Genomic DNA, 19,579 nt, shown 5'->3' on the forward strand with positions numbered 1-19,579 from the left:
CGATGAAGACAATCACAAACTGATCCAGAAAATCCTTGAATACCCAATTCATTAAGTCCATGAAGGTTGCTGGGCATTGGTCAAACCAAATGACATGACCAGAAACTCATAGCGCACATACCTCGTACAGAAGGCCGTCTACAGTATATCCTCATCCTTGATCCTCAGCTGGTGATAACCAGATCGAAGATCAATCTTCGAAAATACCGTCTTTCCCTGCAGCTGATCAAACAAGTCATCGATCCTTGGTAGAGGGTACTTATTCTTGACGGTCAACTTGTTCAACACTCTATAGTCTATACACATTCTCAGAGTCCCATCCTTCTTCTTCACAAACAAAACCAGAGCACCCCATGGCGAGTAGCTAGGCCTGATAAACCCTAAATCCAAAAGTTCTTGTAGTTGTATCTTCAATTCCTTCAATTCTGTCGGTGCCATTCTATATGGTGCCCTCGGCAGTGGCTCTGTCCCCGGTGCCAACTCAATGACGAACTGAATTTCCTTGTGCGATGGTAATCCTGGTAAATCATCAGGGAATACATCCAAGAATTCACAAACCAATCTAGTCTCTCCCAGCCCGGTTGGCAAAACAAAACTCTGGTAGTATCCACCACACTAGCTAGGAAACCTATACACCCTCCCTGTAATAAGTCCTTGGCTCTCAGCGCTGGTATCATGGGTGTGCGGGGTCCACATACCGCACCCACGAAAACAAAAGGATCCTCTCCCTCTGGCTCAAAGGTCACCATCTTCTTCCTACAATCAATAGTAGCTCCGTATCTAACCAGCCAATCCATCCCCAAAATCATATCAAAGTCCTCCATAGCCAACTCAATCAAGTCTACAGATAACTCCCTACCATCAACCATCACTGGCAGTGCTCTAATCCACTTCCTAGAAACTACCAGTTCCCCTGTAGGAAATATAGTCCCAAACCCCGCAGTGCAGTACTCACTAGGTCTATACAGTCTATCAATCACCTTACTATAAACAAATGAATGTGTAGCTCCAGAGTCAATCAATACAGTAAAAGGAGAGCCTGTGCTAGAAAGCTGACCTGTCACCACCGAGGGACTAGCCATAGCCTCTGCCTGTGTCAAGGTGAACACTCGAGCTGAAGTCAAGCTGTCCACCTTCCCTACTTCCCCATTCTTCACTGTTAGGCAATCCTTCTTGAGGTGTCCCACCACCCCACACACATAACAGGCCTTGGCCCGACATTCGCTCGGATGGCGTCTTTTGCACCTTGTGCACTCTAGGTATCTCTTCCATGTGTCGGGCCTCCCTGACAACCACCCTGAACACCCTGACCCCTTCAATCAGGACCAGCAGCAATCGAAGTGTCAGTGGTCTTCCTCTTCAGATCACTGGCGGCCCCGCCCCTACCAGTTCCTGAATATGGTGGCACTGTCCTGCAAACCTCCCGTCTCGCAACATTCTCCCTCCAAATCTTGTTTTTAGCTTCCTCAGCGGTAAGAGCCTTCTCAACAGCCTGGGCATAAGTCATCCCCCCAAGTATTATTGTAATTCTCACATCTCGGGCTATCATAGCATTAAGCCCTCTAATAAATCTGTCCTGCCTAGTGGCATCAGTAGGCACAAGATCTGGTGCGAACTTCGCAAGCCTATCGAACTTCAGGGAATATTTTGTAACTGTCATATTACCCTGCATCAATCCCACAAATTCATTCACTTTCGCTGCCCTGACGGCAACATTATAATACTTCTGACTAAACAAGTCCTTGAATTCGTCCTAACCCAGAGTAGTAACATCTCTAGTCTGTGATGCCACTTCCCACCAGATGCGGGCATCCTTCCTTAGCATATATGTGGCACAGGCCACCCTGTCCTGACCCTCTACCCTCATGAAATCCAAGATAGATGTAATCATGCTCATCCACTGTTCGGCCTTCAGTGGATATGGTTCCCCCTCAAAAGTTAGAGGATGATGTCTCTTGAACCGCTCATACAACGGCTCCCACCTATTCCTAACTTCTAATGGTTGAACAACTGGTGCCGTTGCAGGTGGCACAATAGGTGCAGCACTCCCTGACAGAGCCTGCTATCTTAGTAGACAGATTTGCTCTTCTTGGCTCTGAAGCCAGGCTTACATGTCTGCCATAATCTGCTGCCAGTTCTTAGGGACTGGCGGAGGGTTCTGGCCCTGGTCATCATCTTTATTCTCAGACCTAGTGCCGACTAGTCATGTAGATTGTCTTGGACGCATAACTATCCAAGTTAATCTGCAATCAACGACTCGAAGATCAAACTATGATGACAGGGTAATAATCCTTCCATAATCTACCATTGGAACACAACCAATCAAGATATAACAGTTCACCCAAATATTCATCCGCATGCAACATCAATGCTAATAAGCATGCCTCAATATCATCACACAGCAGTCAAGGGCCAAGCCCTATCAGTGTCTCATGCTCCCCATTAATCAAACAAATAACAGCAATCATGGTTATTTCCAGTCACTTAAGCATATAAACATGTATACACAATTACCAAACCCTGAGTTGAGCTTGTCTTTAGTGGCGAATGTACATGTCTAGCCAGCCTATAGGAACTCTTAAACCTAGGACGCTCTGATACCAAGTTGTAACACCCTGGATAAACAAGGCCGTTACACAGTTTGATTATAAATATGCAAGACTTGCTAATCAAGTTATATAGTTGAAAAAATCATCCTAAAGTCATAATCAGGTTAGGGTTAAAAGATTTTGGTCATAAATAAGAAATTTCTCATTAAAATAAATGTTTAATACATGGGATCCCAAAAACAGGTTTTAAAGGACAATTTACAAAACTTCAAAGTTTATGTACAACCACAAGCCACTCTAATGGAAAAATAGGCACTTTAGGTTCTCCTGTCCCTGTACCATCCATCGGCCATGGCGGCCGAGCAGCTAACTATGTACATTCTGCCCCAGAGCTCTCCAACTCAGGATCGGTCCACCTTGCCCTTGCCTTTACTTGCACCACGTAGCACCCGTGAGCCAAGGCCCAACAAGAAAATCATAATGTAAAGCATAAATGATATAGACAAACCAATAATCCATAATGTTGTTAACCAGGTATTCAGCATGAAATAACAGTGATCTACTCAGAGAGGTCAAACAATTATTCATAAGCCATTCATCTCAGTATTAAACAAGTTATAATCAATAAACAAAAATAATAACATATCAATGTTCATCATCCAATACTCAGGGTCGACACCCTTAGGCCGCACCCTCTATTTAACCCATTATCTTTGGCTCACTTAGGCCGAGCCCAGTGTTTAACCCACTGACTCCGACCCGCTTAAGCCGAGCTAAGCGATTATTAAGTTGTCCTCAGCTACCAATGGCCGAGCCGCGTCCTGTGCGCAAATATCAATTCCGACACTCTTAGGCCGTTTATATCATGCTCTTATGGCATATCATAATCATACAACAATTACATTCAAATATAGGGAGCCCTTAGTCCCAACAATCACACACGGGTGCGATTTTCTTACCTTTGATTCCTAGTGCTTTGGCTAATTGAGATGACCTTCGAGCACGATCCCGTCCAAGCCCTAGTGTAAACCTAGTCACAACCGTAAAATAGAACCCTTATTAAAATTCAATTTTGTAACCCAACTTCGGGACCAATCCCAAGCTCTCGGGAAGCCCAATTCCACCAAACGGGGTGGTGGAATCGACCTCCGAGCCCCCAACCAAAAACCCTAAAATAATTCCCAAAAAACAAGTTCTGGAGGCAGGGTAGCGCTACAAGAGGGCGCTACAGCGCTATAGAAAGAAACCCAGCCCCCCAGGAACATAGCCTAGCACTGTAACGCTCCCAGCCTAGCGCTACAGCGCTGCAACCCGAACATGCAAAATTCTGGGTTTTTCCATCGAAGTTCCCTGAGCCAAAACTCCAAATATCTAACCCAAACTCAAAATTAAACCTATAACTCACTATATCTCACCCAAAACCATATAACAACATCAAAAACTTAGCTAATAGCATCATCAAACACAAAAAACCAAAATTGAGCTTGAAGCTCAAGAACTTCATCTGAAAACCAGAAAACCCAGATAATCAAGATCAGAAATTGTTACCTCTGATGAATGAATCCAACCCTAGGTTTCCCTCAGTGTTCCTCCCAGCTTTGTTTCCTCCAATTCCCAAGTTTAAACCTTTAAACTTCCATTTTAAACCAAACTTAGAAACAATTCTCCACAAAGTTTAGAAAAAACCACAAACCCTACCTTAATTTGGAAACTAATTCCAACTGAATCTCTTAGCTACTCCAAGGATCAAAACCCCAAACCTAGCTTAAACTTCCTCTTGAGTCCTCAGCTTAAAAATCTTCAAGGGAGAGTGAGAGGGAAAGAAATCGTGAGGAAGAGGGAGAGAGTTTTGTTTTTTTTTTTCTCTTCTTTTCCTTCAATTTTCTAATACTTTCCCTTATGCTCTAAAAAGAAGTCAGATATATCAAGTATATTTTCTAATAACCCAAAAGACTCTTTTGCCCTCCCAATTAAATCCAAGTTTTTTAATCAATCTAAGGGTATTTTGGTCATTAGCTCCCAATTTCTGCTAATTCCTCGAGTGTCCCTAATATTTACCACTTAAATCCTGTCATCTAATTAATCACCAATTATTTTCCCCAATGTCTAAAATCTCCAATATATTTCCCAAATTCCCAGAAATACCCTCAGGCTCCCCCGTTCGGGTATAAATCCCCGCCATGACTATTTCGTTAAACCGCTCACTAGGATCGCCTCGAGCCATATGCTGCAAATATATCCACATAATAATGTGGTCTCAACAATTTACCATAAATAATCACATTTATGCCCTCAACAAGCCAAAATTGCAAATATGCCCCTATAAGCTAAACAGGGCCCACATGCTTATTAATACTCATAAACATGCATTTCACATATCCATATAATCATGCCTTTAATCATTTAAATCACACATAAACCAATTATGCCTTCCCGGCACGCCAATCAAGGCCCTTAAGCCTTATTAGTGATCTTGGGTCGTTACATAAACATATGCATATTGCACTACTTTATTGCCATGATTGCACTCTTATCATTGAGTTAACAGTTAGTAAATAGGCAACTTGGACCTTGTTAATTCAACTTAATGTAACGCAACTCACGAGAGTTCCAAGTCACCGACTTAGGTCTTGTGCTCAAGTCTCGAGAATTCCAGCATTTATCGACTTCTCTTAGTACTTAGACAATTTTTAGGCATTTAGTGTTGCTCTGTAGGCTCATGGTCCTCGAGAGTAACTTTAACACGAAGTCAAGTGACACTTGACGCGACCCTGCGTCCCCGAGTTCAAATGACTCAGGATGGGGCCAGCCTGCGGTACTTAAAGCTTGAGGATCTTCCTGTCGTTGTCTAGACACTTATGCATTTAGTGTTTCTTCTTAGGCTCGTGGTCCTGATAGTAACATTGATCTGGGGTCAAGTGAGGGCACTTGATTATCCTACGCCTTTGAGTTTCAATGACTCAGGCTTTGAGGAGGTATGTTTGCACTGTAGGGTTTTGCCTTAGTGCTCGATGTTTAGGACTGACATTCAGTGTTTTCTTCCAACCTCGATGTCCTTGAAAGTAACTTTAATGTATTCTTGTGTTACCAAGTCCCAATGACTCGGGTCCCTAGGAGGTCATTTGCACTAAGCTACATGCCCCTGGGTACATGGTCACTGGTGGTTCAGCTTGGGCCTTTCGATTTGCCCCCCCCCCCCCCCCCCCCGAGTACGCAACTCAGGACCTAATCATGTGGAAGTCATGAACTCATCATCCTAGGCTAAGGTAACTGAGTCCCCCGCCCTTAGAATAGGTTTTTTCGTGACACTCAAGTTTTAGCACTCGAGGTCTAGCTCTGAGTTCCAATGACTCGGTCTTCCGTTTGTATCTCAAGATCATAGGACTGGGTCATTACTCCTTGGGCACAGTATCCTCGGGAGGCAACCTCAGTCTGTACTTGCGCTACTTGGGTTTTTTACTCTTATGGTCGATTCCTGGCTCCGAGTGCAAATGACTAGAGCTTGAGTATGGACGAGTCAGGCTTCCATTCACATCTCGAGGATTAGGAATTTGTTATTACTCTTCAAGGGTGCACTATCCTCGGGAGAATATGCTAAATCCAAGCCTTAGGGCATGGCCTCACTTGGAGACATCCATGACTTGGAGATTGGATTGGGACGTGGCCTCACCTTCCTCGAATAGTTCACACTCTAACAACTTCATGACTTGTCGCTAATTACTCCTAATTGCCACATGTCGAGTGGCTAAAATAAGGACAACATTTTCCCTGCAAGTCTTAACTCGTCCTTGGATAGTGGAGACTTAGACTGAGGAGTAATTCGAAAAGGTCTTTGGGGGTGACATTTGGGCTTCCCTTGATGTCACTTTGGAAATTCACGTCACGTATTGACTCCCTATTGTTGGGCCCATCAATCCGTGCAATTAATGAGGCATCAACTGCATGGCCGAAGACATCCAATTCATACCCCAAGTGTCTTCTCGCCCTATGCCCAAGGCATCCTTTTCCAAAGCTAATGATCACGATCTGCGCCTTTTAGATTCTGACCGCTGGAATGTTCTCGAGTACCTATGTCATAGGTAATCCGACGGTCGGGGTGAGATTGCTTCCACCCTAGGTTATGTGAGTATAAAAACTCGAGAGCCACCTCTTAGTATTCACTTTAACCATTCAAAATTCAAAACCTCCACAATTCTCTCTTCTCCCAAGCTTCCTAGTCCTTCGCCCGTTCTTGATCTTCTTCTACAATTCTGGATGGTTGGCAAGAATCGTCTTATTTCTGGGCGAACGACAAGCGATTCTTCAACGTTCGAACTCATTTCAGCACCTACCGACACTACATCTCGAGTAAATATTTACTGGTTTTTTGTTTGCATCGAGCTTAGTTTGAGTGTTTAGATGCACATTTAGGAACGAGCTTTTTGTGGTACTTGAGGGGTTGTTTTGACCTTCTAAAGGTCTTTTTAGGCACATTTTGGTGTTAGAAGTGGTCAAAATGACTTACTGCACACCTTAAGCAACTTTTTTCTTTCAGGACATTCATTGGAATCTTGGAATTTTCTAGATTCCGGTGGTGTTCATAATTTCTAGTGGTGTTCTCCGGTACCGATTCTTTGGCCCCGAGGACACCCCGCGTCCTTAGAATTTCTTCCCTCTTCTCCCCGAGCAGTTGTCTTAGGGATCCTTGTTTTGACCCATCTTTCTTCGGGGCAAGGTGCTAACTGATTGGTTTGTTGTTTCAAATGTCTGATGAGCTCCACCAACTACACACACAAGGTTTCTACGCCTTCGACACTGAAATTCTACAGATGGCTCGAGAAGCTGAGCGGCACCCCAAGAAAGGGAAGCGAGTGGCTAGCAGTAGTCAAGCTCTTGTTGTAACTTCTCAATTTCCCTAATAAGGCTTAGTACCTTGATTAGGGGTTTAGGAGGGCAATAATTGAATTATTATGTGATTATGTGCATGATTATATGAATTAGGTGAGTTATTTGCTAATAAGGCTTAGTGTCTTGATTAGTGTGTCAGGAGGGCATAATTGGATTTATAAGCGAATTATGTGAAATTAATTGAATATATGTGTGGTTATGTGGCTTATATGAATTATATGGTGATATGAATACTTATGCGTGTTTATGTGTATTAAATATGCATGCGGGTTCGTTTTTGTTAATAAGGGCATATTTGTAATTTTTACCCGTCGAGGGTATAAATGTAATTATATGTGTTATGTGATTGAGACCACATTATTATGTAGTGATATTTGACACGAGGCGATCCTAGTGAGCCAGTTAGCGGAAAAGTCACAACAAGGTCAAATATCTAGCTCGGGGTGAGCCTAGGGGTATTTTAGTAAGTTAGGCCATAGTCGGGATTTATCGGATGATGGGTAGTTGTTTGGTGATCTTTTGGGTATGACAGTATTAATCAAGGATTTATAGTGCTATTTGAGGATTAGCGGGAAATGTGGCAAATGACGATTTTGCCCTTGGGGACATTAAAGAATAAGGTTTTGATCAATGGGCATTCTAGTCTTTTAGTCAAAGGGATAGACTTAGCCTTGAGCACTATACTTCTGTAGAAGCTAAGGAAAACAAAGTCATAACAACACTCACAATTCTCTCTCGGTTCTCTCTCTTCCCCTTGGAGTGGTTTGGGTTCTTTGGATTTTTAAGGTGATAGCTTGGGAGATTAAAATTGTGAATTGGAGCTAGGATTGGGTTCAAGGAAGCTTGAGGTCAGAGCTTTTCAACTGAGGTAAGAACCTTTCTCTGTTATGATGGATTCTCTAATTGGTTTAAGCTTTGGCTGAGGTTTAGACTCTATCTTTGGTAATTGAGTGTTGGTAAGGCTTTTAAGTTGGTTATTGGGCTATACATGATGCCTAAGCAGTGTCATTGAGAGTCCTAGACTCAATTGCGACTTAGGCTCGACTTTGGGTTGGGTTTGGAGAGGTTTCAGCTCGGGGAAAACGCATGAAAAAACCCCAAATTTTCGGGTTCGCGGGGTCGCATCGCGGCACTGTTCTTGGAGCGTTGTGGCCCGCATGAACTCAGGGGTTAAGGGTGGTTCTCTAAACCGCCTTAGCGCCGCGACGCTGGGTGGTCTATGTCGCAGCGCGTGTCCAAGGAATTAACTTGCGAGGCTCTCTGACTTGTAGAGGGCCACGACGCTTTTGAGGGGCATTGCGACTCAAATGGGGTTTTTTTTGGCCAATTAGGGTTTCTAAGCTCGGGAACTCAAACCTGAAGGCTCGGGAAGGATTCTACTACCCGGTTTAGTAGAATTTGAGGCCCCAGAGGCAAGTAAGTAATTTCAAAGCTTTTAATTAGTTTAGATCTTGATGATTACCGTTATTGCGTTGTGCCTAGGTTATATCGCGAGGGCTCGGGAGTAGGGATCGTGCTCAGGATCACCATACATTATCTGCTCGGGACTCGAAGTAAGAAAAATGCACCCTGGTTGTAAACGGGGCTCTGCCCCTGTTAATGAATATGACTATGACTGTACTTGTGATTATCTTGTTAAGCATGCTTGTATATGCTGCATCTGATTGTGTGTTATGCAATATATATGTTTGATTATATCTAATTTGAAAGTTCGGCCTAAGGGCTCCGGGAACGACAATAAGCGTGCGGAACGCAGGCCATTTGTCTAGGGCAACCTTGTTAGGAATAGTTCCTAGTGCGTAGTAAAAATTGCGGTAATGATAGCATTGTATACAACAAAAAAATTTCATATAAACAATTTTATACGAGGATATTTTAATATGCAATATGTTAATCAATATATAATATATATATGGAAAAATAATACAAATTGATTTACCTCTTGTAGCCTATCAAGAATCCTTGAATCTTTTCATATATATTTCGATCTTCCTATCCTCGCTAGAGTACTCACACCTAGATCTTCCAAGACATTCTCTACACCTCAAGATGTGGGTGGACACATACAGAACAAGAATCAATTTTGTGGATCAAAAGTATTCTCAACACATCAGACTCTTGATTATAGGTTAGAGAGAAAAGTTTGTTCTTTTGTGAAAAAGATAATAGTTTTTCTTCTCTGTCAAAAGTTGTTGTTTCTATTTCTATCATATAGAATATATAGACATTACTATCATAATAATAATAATAAATAAAAAATAATCATCTTTAATAATAATAATAATGATAAAAGACAAAGTCTTACATTCTATTTTAAAACCCCTTTTAAAATATTTTATTTATTAATTAAAAATAAAATAAAAAACTAATAAATGATCACATCAGTAGTGCTACACACATAGAGCAGTCCAAGCCCTATGCGTGTGGCACTATCCCTAAAAATGGGATTTGATTTTTCTTGTGTTTTTATTTTAATTAATTAATAATTAGAAATTCAAATAAGGTATCATCTTGTAATGGTCCAACTACTCTAGACTTTGGACCATTAATGACTACTGTACATAGACCCTATTCTTTAATAAAACTCACAAGTGAAATAATCATAACTTCATTTAAAACTTGTAAGACAAATGTTAAACTACATAAAATTTAAAGTAGGATATGGGATCCCATGGTTTTTAAAATAAAAACATAACATAATTTTAAATAAATGGATTACAAAATAAAGTGCAGAAAATACATATAAAGCATAATTTTTAAAAGACTAAGAAGCGACCTCATCCTCGAACCGAACGCTTAATCCATCCATTTCCATTATGCCTCAATACACAACCCCCAAGCTGCCAAGAACCTTTCCGCCACCATAGCTATTTTCCTACACATATAAACATAAAGGAATGAGCCTAATGCCCAGCAAGGAAAATCTAACACATAAATCATATACATAAAATTAATATCAACATATACTAAAACATATCATAAACATATGTCACACATACTATAATGGCCATTATTACTTGGGGCTCGTAAACTAAACAAGTCATATGCCCATTAGATTTGTGGGGCTTGCTGGCTAAGCAAGTCATATGCCCATAAATTTATTGGGGCTTGTTAGTTATACAAGTCATATGTCCAAGTCTACAATCATACATAATATAACATATAAAATCCTATCCTATTTTCCTTACCAAATATACCGGGATATGAGAACAGGATTGAGACTTTGGAACACTCCTAAAAACCATCAAAGAAAGGTGAGTATACTTAAAGAAAAAGGGATGAAAAGAATGGACGAACTATACCATTGAGAATATACTTACCAAAAATCTTACGTTCAAGATCTTAGATTTCTTAACCAAGAATAAAGAATAGAGTTAGGATTTTGAGTAGAAAACTATAAGAATAACACATAAATGAACTAGAATAATAAATACCTCGAATACTTCTATAACCGAACTACACCTCGAACCAAAAAATACTATGACCCTTACTTCCCAAGTGTTTAAGCTTATAAAGTTAAAGCTTATATTCCCAACCCAAGTGTTTAAGCACTCAAAAACAACCTAGCAGCTTGCAGCCTCTGAACTTAGCTTGATGAATGAATAAATGGCTGGGTACTAGGTCCTATTTATAGAGTTCAAGAATGAAAAGATCTTCATTTAACTTGAATAAAATAATGGCTTTTTAATTGAAAAATATTTGAATTATCATTCAGTAGAGGCTGAAGACTCGGTCAGAAAGATGCTGGACTTATCAAGAGGTTAAAGATTAAATTAAGCTCGGTTTCAAAAACATTCAAAAATTATTCAAAGGAGCCGATATATCGCCCCTAGTAGGCGATATATCGCCTGGGCTAATATGCCCGAGGCTCGTCGAGTTGGTCGTGCGAAGTTACGTATTTTTCGTATCCCCGTATTGCGATATATCACCCCCTATAACTGCGATATATCGGCATACGCTGAATATTTAAACACGAAATTGCACATTTTCAGCCTAATTTGAATTGAGTAAACAGCCTTGACTAAGTCCTTTAACGATTCCAAAGATGCTGACAGACCCTAGGATATTCAAATATTGATCTTAATAAACTTATTCCTCAAAAATACTTAATTATCATTACACATACACATGACAAGTGTTACTTTCTTATTGGGTCTACCTAAACCTTATAATATAATAAATATCACCATCAATATCAGTCATATTAATCAAACCTTAGGTTAAAATTAATATTCTTAAACTATAGGTTAAACTTAGAAAATCTACAAGTGTTACTTCGAGTGTCCAATTAAATCCCGCTCTGAACCAAAATCCACAGTCATAAAAATACTACAATTATTACTATTGCTACTACTATCTAACTAGCTAAGTAAAGTTCTTGGACTCTACACATCTTTTTAAGGAAAAGATAACAACTTAAATTTCAAATTTCAAATTTCAAAATTTGAATTTCCATTATCATCTTATTATTAATTAAATAAATATAATAATCAAAATCAATTTTGACTATCCATATTTATCTATTCACACCTAAGTAAAATAATTGATAAAAATCAATTTCTTCTATTTCTACACAATTTTGAAAATTGCACAAATGCAATAATAAATTGTGCAATTTCAATTATCACATAATTGCACATTTATCCCGAAGAATAAATATTCTCTCAAATAGTTCATTCACAGTTTGACCCTTGTATCAACTCTTACCTTGATTAGTATTGATATAGTCGCCTCGAGGACCTATGGACCAATAATTCTAAGCTCCAATAAATAAAAGATTATTAACCAAAACTCTTTGATTCAATAATCATATTTATTAGTCTCATGATTATTCCACTATAAATATGAGACTGAACTCTTGGGAATTAAAGATATATATTTACTGAGTACTTTATTGTAACCATAAAGTGTCCATTGATATAATCATTACATACAAATTAATCCTCTATTGATGCTTCATAATTAAGTGGTAATAAAATTACTGTTTTACCCTTTTAATTATATCTTGATTCCTAATGTACCACCGACTTTACTAGTGAAGGTTAATTCATAATCTGATTATGAATTTGACGTTAATAACCTTTTCAATCGCAAAAGCCAACCCAATAGGGAATCATCATTCAATCTATAAGAAGGTATAGATTCCATATCTGTTAAGCTATGTCCCCATAACGCCCTGGATAACCAAGACTGTTACACTGTGTGTTTATTGGGCATCTGCCCCTACATGTTCCCGAAAATAGGAATATCATTGCCTGAGCTTCCTGCCCTATGACATTCTCAAATCATATCTCATCTCTTGCCTCTTCTATACCAGGGCCCTCCCTACTGCTCGAACATAGATAGAGGTTTCATGCACTAGAGCGACCCAAACACTCTGGGCCATCCCAGAGTTCAGTCCTCTTCAAAATAAAAGCGAATCTAGCCAATCCACCAAATTCATTGACATATTCTGTCACTGTCTTACTATTTTGAACCAAGATCATAAACTCATTCATCTTCGCAGTTCAAATTGCGTCACCATAGTCTCTTTTATCAAATCACTGTCTGGATTCCTCCCAACCCATCATGACAACATTCTGGGTTTCGGGAACAACTTTCCATCACGTGTGAACATCCTTTGGCCGCATACACATGGCGCAACCACTCTATCATGCCCTACCATTCTCATATAGTCGTGAATGGAGCTCATCATACCCATCTACTGCTCAGTTCTGAACAAACCCATACCTCCCTCAGAAACTGGAGGATAATACTTCTAAAGTCTTTCATACGATAACTCTTATCTATTTCCACCCTCAAGTTGAACCAACACTGGTGCCATTACTGTCAAGATATACGAAGTAGTGTTTCCCCAACAGAACCCGCTGCCTCACCCATCTAATCTTCTCACTCTGATCTAATTTTCTTACTTGCATACCAGCAAACATCTGCTTTGAATTCCACGGGCGTATGGAGAGTTATGACCCCAACAACCATCTACAACCCCCATACTAACCATACCAGGTTCAATTGACTATCTTGAACACACACTTTCTAAATCAGTTCACAGCTAATGACTTAATCCCTCAGCCCTGATATCCATATCCAGAATCATCCCATGGGTTGGTCCAAGCAATCACAATAAACCCACACATAATATACATATCAAAACACAAATCTACATTATTCATGCATCACTTATCAAATCCCATTACTACCTCATATACTCATACACATCATGCTCTCTATACTAGCATGTAGATAAGGCACATAGGTTCAATTTAAACAACTAATCACATAGTCATGTAATCGGATACCTAACTGTGAGTCAAGCTTATCTTTAGCGGCGAGCGTACACACCCAGCCAGTCTTCAAGAACCCTTAAACCTAGACTGCTCTGATACCAAATTGTAACGCCCTGGATAACCAAGACCGTTACACTGTGTGTTTAAAATAATGCTTAACCTACTAAGCAAGTCATTTGAATTTAAATGTGTAATTAAAGACTAAGTCAAGGTCAAGAACTAAAAGATTTGGTCAACAAAATGACTATTTTTCATTAAAATATTAATTTTATACATGGGATCCCAAAATCAGTTTACAGACTTGTAAAAGACAATTAGAATACAAATTTAACCGTCCTAAGCGACAAAACAGGGTCTAACCCTAGTTCCTCCCAAGCTATCCCGACCGTGGTGATCGATCAAGCTGCATATGTACACACCGCCCCTGAAGCTCTCCAACTCATGGCTGATCCAACAATATTTTCCCTTACCTGCACCACGTAGCACCCGTGAGCCAAGGCTCAGTAAGAAAACTTAAACCAACATGCATAGCTAGGCAACAATATAAGGCGATAAACATAAATGATCAGATTTAACTAACAACAGGATATAAACATTAATCTAGGCAACGGTAAACATATACTTACAAACACATAACTCAATATTTAATACAAGTATTTAGGTGCCGGTGCCCATAGGCCAAGCCCTCTATTTATTTAGCTTATCCTGACTTGCTTAGGCCGAGCTATGTTTAGTACGCTTATCATCGGCCTCGACTCCCTTATGCCAAGTCCACTGGTCTTATAGCCGACCCCGACACCCTTAGGCCAGGCTGTGTTCCGCACGCTTGCCATCAGCCCTCGGCACCCTTAGGTCGGGATGTAAACATATATAATCACAAGTATATACATTGCATAACACATAATGATTGGAAGCGTATACAAGCATGCCCATCAAGATATTCTCATTTACAGATATGTTCATATTCACATATATTCATATTAGGGGTTTAAGCCCCAATCACAACTCGAGTGCAGTTTTCTTACCTCATGTCCCGAGCAGCAAACGTATGACAGCCCCGAGCACGATCCCTAATCTTGAGCCCTTGCGGTATGACCTAGTCACAATGTGATAGTGAATAAACAATTAAATCGTAAACCATTTAAAAATCTTTGGAATCAAATAATAGCCTCCGAGACCTCGATTTCTACTAAACCGGGCAGTAAAATCCTTCCCGAGCCTTAACATTTGAGTTCCCGAGCTAAAAACCTTAACTTCCCCTATTTTTCCATTTAGGGCCGCAACATGCACTTTAGGGCCGCGACCCACTACTTGGTCAGAGGGAAAGGCCCTCCTTGCTGGAGGACATGGGCCACGACATGTTCCCCCCAAGTTGCAGCACTTGGGAAAACCAAAGGCGTCTCCAACCTCTTCAAATAGGCGGGCCATGACATCTGAAGAATAGGGTCGCGGCTCAGGCCTCCGAACCCAGAAAACCACACATTTCTTCTACATTTTTTTTCTAGCCAAACCCATAAATCTTCACCCAATTCAACCCCTATTCTCAAAATTGAACCCAGAGTTCATATCACAGCAGGATAACTACCTAAAATTCTAACCAAAATCCTCCTAGGAACTTAAAATTCAGCTAAGACCCCTTTGAACTTAAAGAGCTTAAGAGCACTTACACTAAGAGTAGAATCCACAAAAAAAAAAAAAAAGTTATGAAGCTTACCTCTGGAGTAATTTTGACCTTGAACTGATCCTTAAGTAGTTCTAGCTCAAATTCCCAGCTTGAATCCACAAATTCCAGTCTCAATCCTAAGCCTTCTCTTCAAACCCTTGACGACTTAGAGAGAGAGAGAGAGGGAGAGAGAGAGAGAGAGATGAACGTGAGCGAGAGAAAGCTGAGAGGTATTCTAATATGTTCTGGTTATTTCCTAAGGTCTCTAAGCTTATCCCTCACCTAAAAGACCAAAATACCCCTAGTATTATCTCAACCCCACATTGCCCATAAGGGAAAACCAGTCATTAGCCCTGATTCCTGTTAATTCCTCGAGTTATCCTACCAATTCCCAATTAATCCCAGAATGCACAAATAATCACCAAATACTTTACTTGTTACTCAATAAATCCCAAATATACATTAAAATTTCCAAAATACCTTTAGGCTCGCCCCGAGCCAGGTATTGGACATCGTTGTGACTATTCCGGTAACCTGCTCACTAGGATCGTCTCAAGCCGTATGCTGCAAATATATCCACATAATAATGTGGTCTCAATCATTTACTCACATATAATAACATTTCTGTCCGCTACGGGCCAATATTACAAAGATGCCCTTATTGTAAAAAACGGGCCCACATGCATATCTAATACTCATAAACATGCATATAAATATATTCATAACATCATATATATCATGCATGCCACATAGTCAGGCATTTATTCAATTAATTCAACATGCATATCCCATTATGCCATTCAGGAACTCTAACCCAGGGACTTAGCCTTAACAGTAAATTTGGGTCGTTACAACTATCCCCTCCTTATTGGAATTTCGTCCTCGAATTTTATTCAATCATCTTGGGATACCAACCCTGCAAATCTGACTATAGCCACATAATCTATTACTTTACCTTTTTATCCCTTAGTAACATTCTCTCTAGAATGACAGTCTTATTCCATATGACTTTATCTCATTCATCACAAATTCCATTAAATTTCTCTTGCTCGGTAAATTCCACAGAAATCCTAGGGTCACCTCTGTTGGGGTTTTATACCCTAATTAAAACCCAAATTCTTTGTAATCTCATTTTATTGGGAATAAAAGAATAGAAATCATTTTTTGACATGCTCAATCACTTTGCTCACATGTTTTATTTTCATGATTATTTGTTTAATATAAACTTCTATTAAATCCTGAGCATATAGCTAATCGTATTTATAGTGACGTAATCACAGTGGAATATAAATATGATTATATGTTCAAAATAAGTTAGTCCTAAGATTAGTCAGTGCACATGATTTACATTGATTTGCCAATCTACGATATGATATACTTACACATTATAGTGTTATGTTCTTTCGAGAACATTAGCAAAGTAGATAAGATCGAATGTATTTGTTACATCGGACTGGACCGATATTGAAAGTTGATAAGATAAGTAAACATACCGTTATTATCTATTCTAGTCATATCATATAGTTGACCATAGGTCAATTCAATCTCAATTCTGAGTGGTTACTATTCCAACTGATTGTATTATTTGAGTTCTTTTACTTGTTCGTTACCAGCTTACCCTACGAACTAGCCCATACTAACATCTTGGGAACTCGGTATTATAATTGAGTGGGAGTGTTAATCATAAATATGACCATCTATAGCTTCTGATGAAGAAGTGAAATAATGGTTTCCTTTTAGTTTGGTTCAAGGTGTTAAATGATAGAGATCTCATTTCAGTAATTAAATTAGTTTACTTAAATATCATTTACAAGGAACTAAGTGCTTTAAGGATAAAATACAATGAGGGGTAAAACATAAGTCACAAGTCATATCTCATTGTAGACCGTCTATAGAGGATTGAGTGACAATTATGGTTGTAACAATGGATAACTAATAGCATATATATATTTGTTATAGAGCATTCTATGAATTCAATAGTGCAATTCCGAGTCTATAGTGGAGTCACGAGGAATTAATAAGATAGTAAATTTATTTGTTAGATTTATGATAACTTATTGGAGCTTGATTTCATAGGTCCATGGTCCCCATTTTACCTTGGATAAAATTATCTAGATAGTCTCAATTAATTGATTTAACTATCAATTAGAATTATCAAAGTTGACCAAGTCAATTTTGGATAGTTTCACAGAGTTATGTAATTTAGAGAAGAAAAGAGAAATTATGGCAGATTTATTAATTAAGATAAATTGGTATCTAAATTAATAAATAAGTTTAAATCAAGGTTCAAATTATAAATAATTAATTTGATAAAGGATTTAAATGATTATTTAATTAATTAAATCAATAGAAAATAATACAGGCCTTGATTTTAAGTCCAATGGGCTTATAATCAAATGGGAAATTTCACGGGCCTAAAGCCCATGATAATTTCGACCTAGGGCTTTAAAATGGCTATTATTTTATTGATTTTTTAATTAAATTAAATGGCTTGATTGAATCTATAAAAAGAGTGCTTAGAGAGAAGTGAAAACATAAGTCACAAGTCAGATTTTCTGATAGTTTTAGATTCTCTCTAAACACAAGTCATTTTTCTAAGCCTCTTGATTAATTTCTCTTCTTCTCTCTGGATCTATCTCATGTGTTGAGAATTGCCCTCACTAGTCTAGGTTATTCTAAGGTTACATTGGAAGACTGTGAAGAAATTAGAAGAACGGTTCAGTTTCTTGATAATACTCTGCGACAGAAAGGATTCTAGAGTTAGAGAAACTGAAGGAATGACTCTTTAATTCCGCTGCGTATACTGTAAGTATTCTATTCATTGTTTCTCTTTAATTCAATTTTTGAAACATGTTTTAGGCTATCTCGTATTAATTTGTTTAATGTTAGATATACATGAAAAAAAATAAGATATTTTTGTTAGTTGGGATTTAAATAATTAGATTTTTTCTACAAAGATTCAAATTCAAATTTAAAAATAAACTAACAACTTAATTTTAAATATTTTAATATATTAAAATATTATAATTATGATATCAGATATTTAAGATATTTTCATTTAAGTTCTTGATTTTTTAAAAATCTTTATTTGAAAATATAAATATCTTTTTTGTCTATAGTTTTTAATATTTAAATTATTTAAAATTTGAATATTGTTAGTTAGATATTTTTATGGATATTTGAATTTGATTAACTGTTTTGAGATATTTTAGGGTTGTTATAACTATTTATATATTTTTTAAATGGTTAAAATATTAGCTAATAGTTGTAACAACATAAGATTTTTTTTTTGAAAAACTGTTTAGATATTGATTTTGAAATTTAAAATTAGTTAAAATTTTGAAAAATATCATTTTTTTCAGCCAATTAATAAAATATTTTTTTAATAAATTGGATTTAAATTAACTTTGGTTAATTGTTGATAAATCCTATTTAATTTAAATTAATATTTTTTTCAAATTAACCTAAACAAAGTTGATTGTTGATAAATGAAATTTAAATTAACTATTGTTAATTGTTGATAAATTTAATTTAAATTGACTTATTTTTATAAAAATTTAATTAATTCGAATTTTTGATCAATTCTAGATAATTAATTGTGGTATTTTTGCAAATGAAATAAATTGTGGTATTTTTGCATAAATTCATAGAATTGCTCATATAGTAACATAATTAGGCCCATCCAATTATAACATGTCTGTTTGCACTATATGTGGTATTTTTGCAATTGGGCTTAGATGCATATAGTGTCTCATATGTTTGTTAGATATATGGTTTTTGCCATAATAGGTTTTATTTGGGCCCATTAGAAAATGTAAAGTTTAAATTCCTCTCTTGTGCGTGATTCTACTTGTGAAGGCCCATTTGCTTTGCATGACTATAGTGGGCCTAATCAATTAATAACAATTAATAAAACGAAGGTTTAAATTCTTGTCTTTTGGACCTTGTATGGAAGATAGGGGGCCTTTGTAGTGGGAACGACAAACTGGACCCAACCCTCCTCCATACAAGCCCAATTGTTAAGGCTCATTTACCTGAGTTGGACTTAATTGTATAGGTTCATTATATTAGTTAAACCTAAATATAGATTAGCAACAAATTAATTCTAAATTAATTTAATTTGTTTCAATATGACACTTTAGAGTTAATAGGAAATTATAAGACTTTGGTTTTAAAAATTTAATCTGTTTATT

The sequence above is a fragment of the Humulus lupulus genome, chromosome 4 (assembly GCF_963169125.1).
Source record: "Humulus lupulus chromosome 4, drHumLupu1.1, whole genome shotgun sequence".
Classification (NCBI taxonomy): Eukaryota; Viridiplantae; Streptophyta; class Magnoliopsida; order Rosales; family Cannabaceae; genus Humulus; species Humulus lupulus.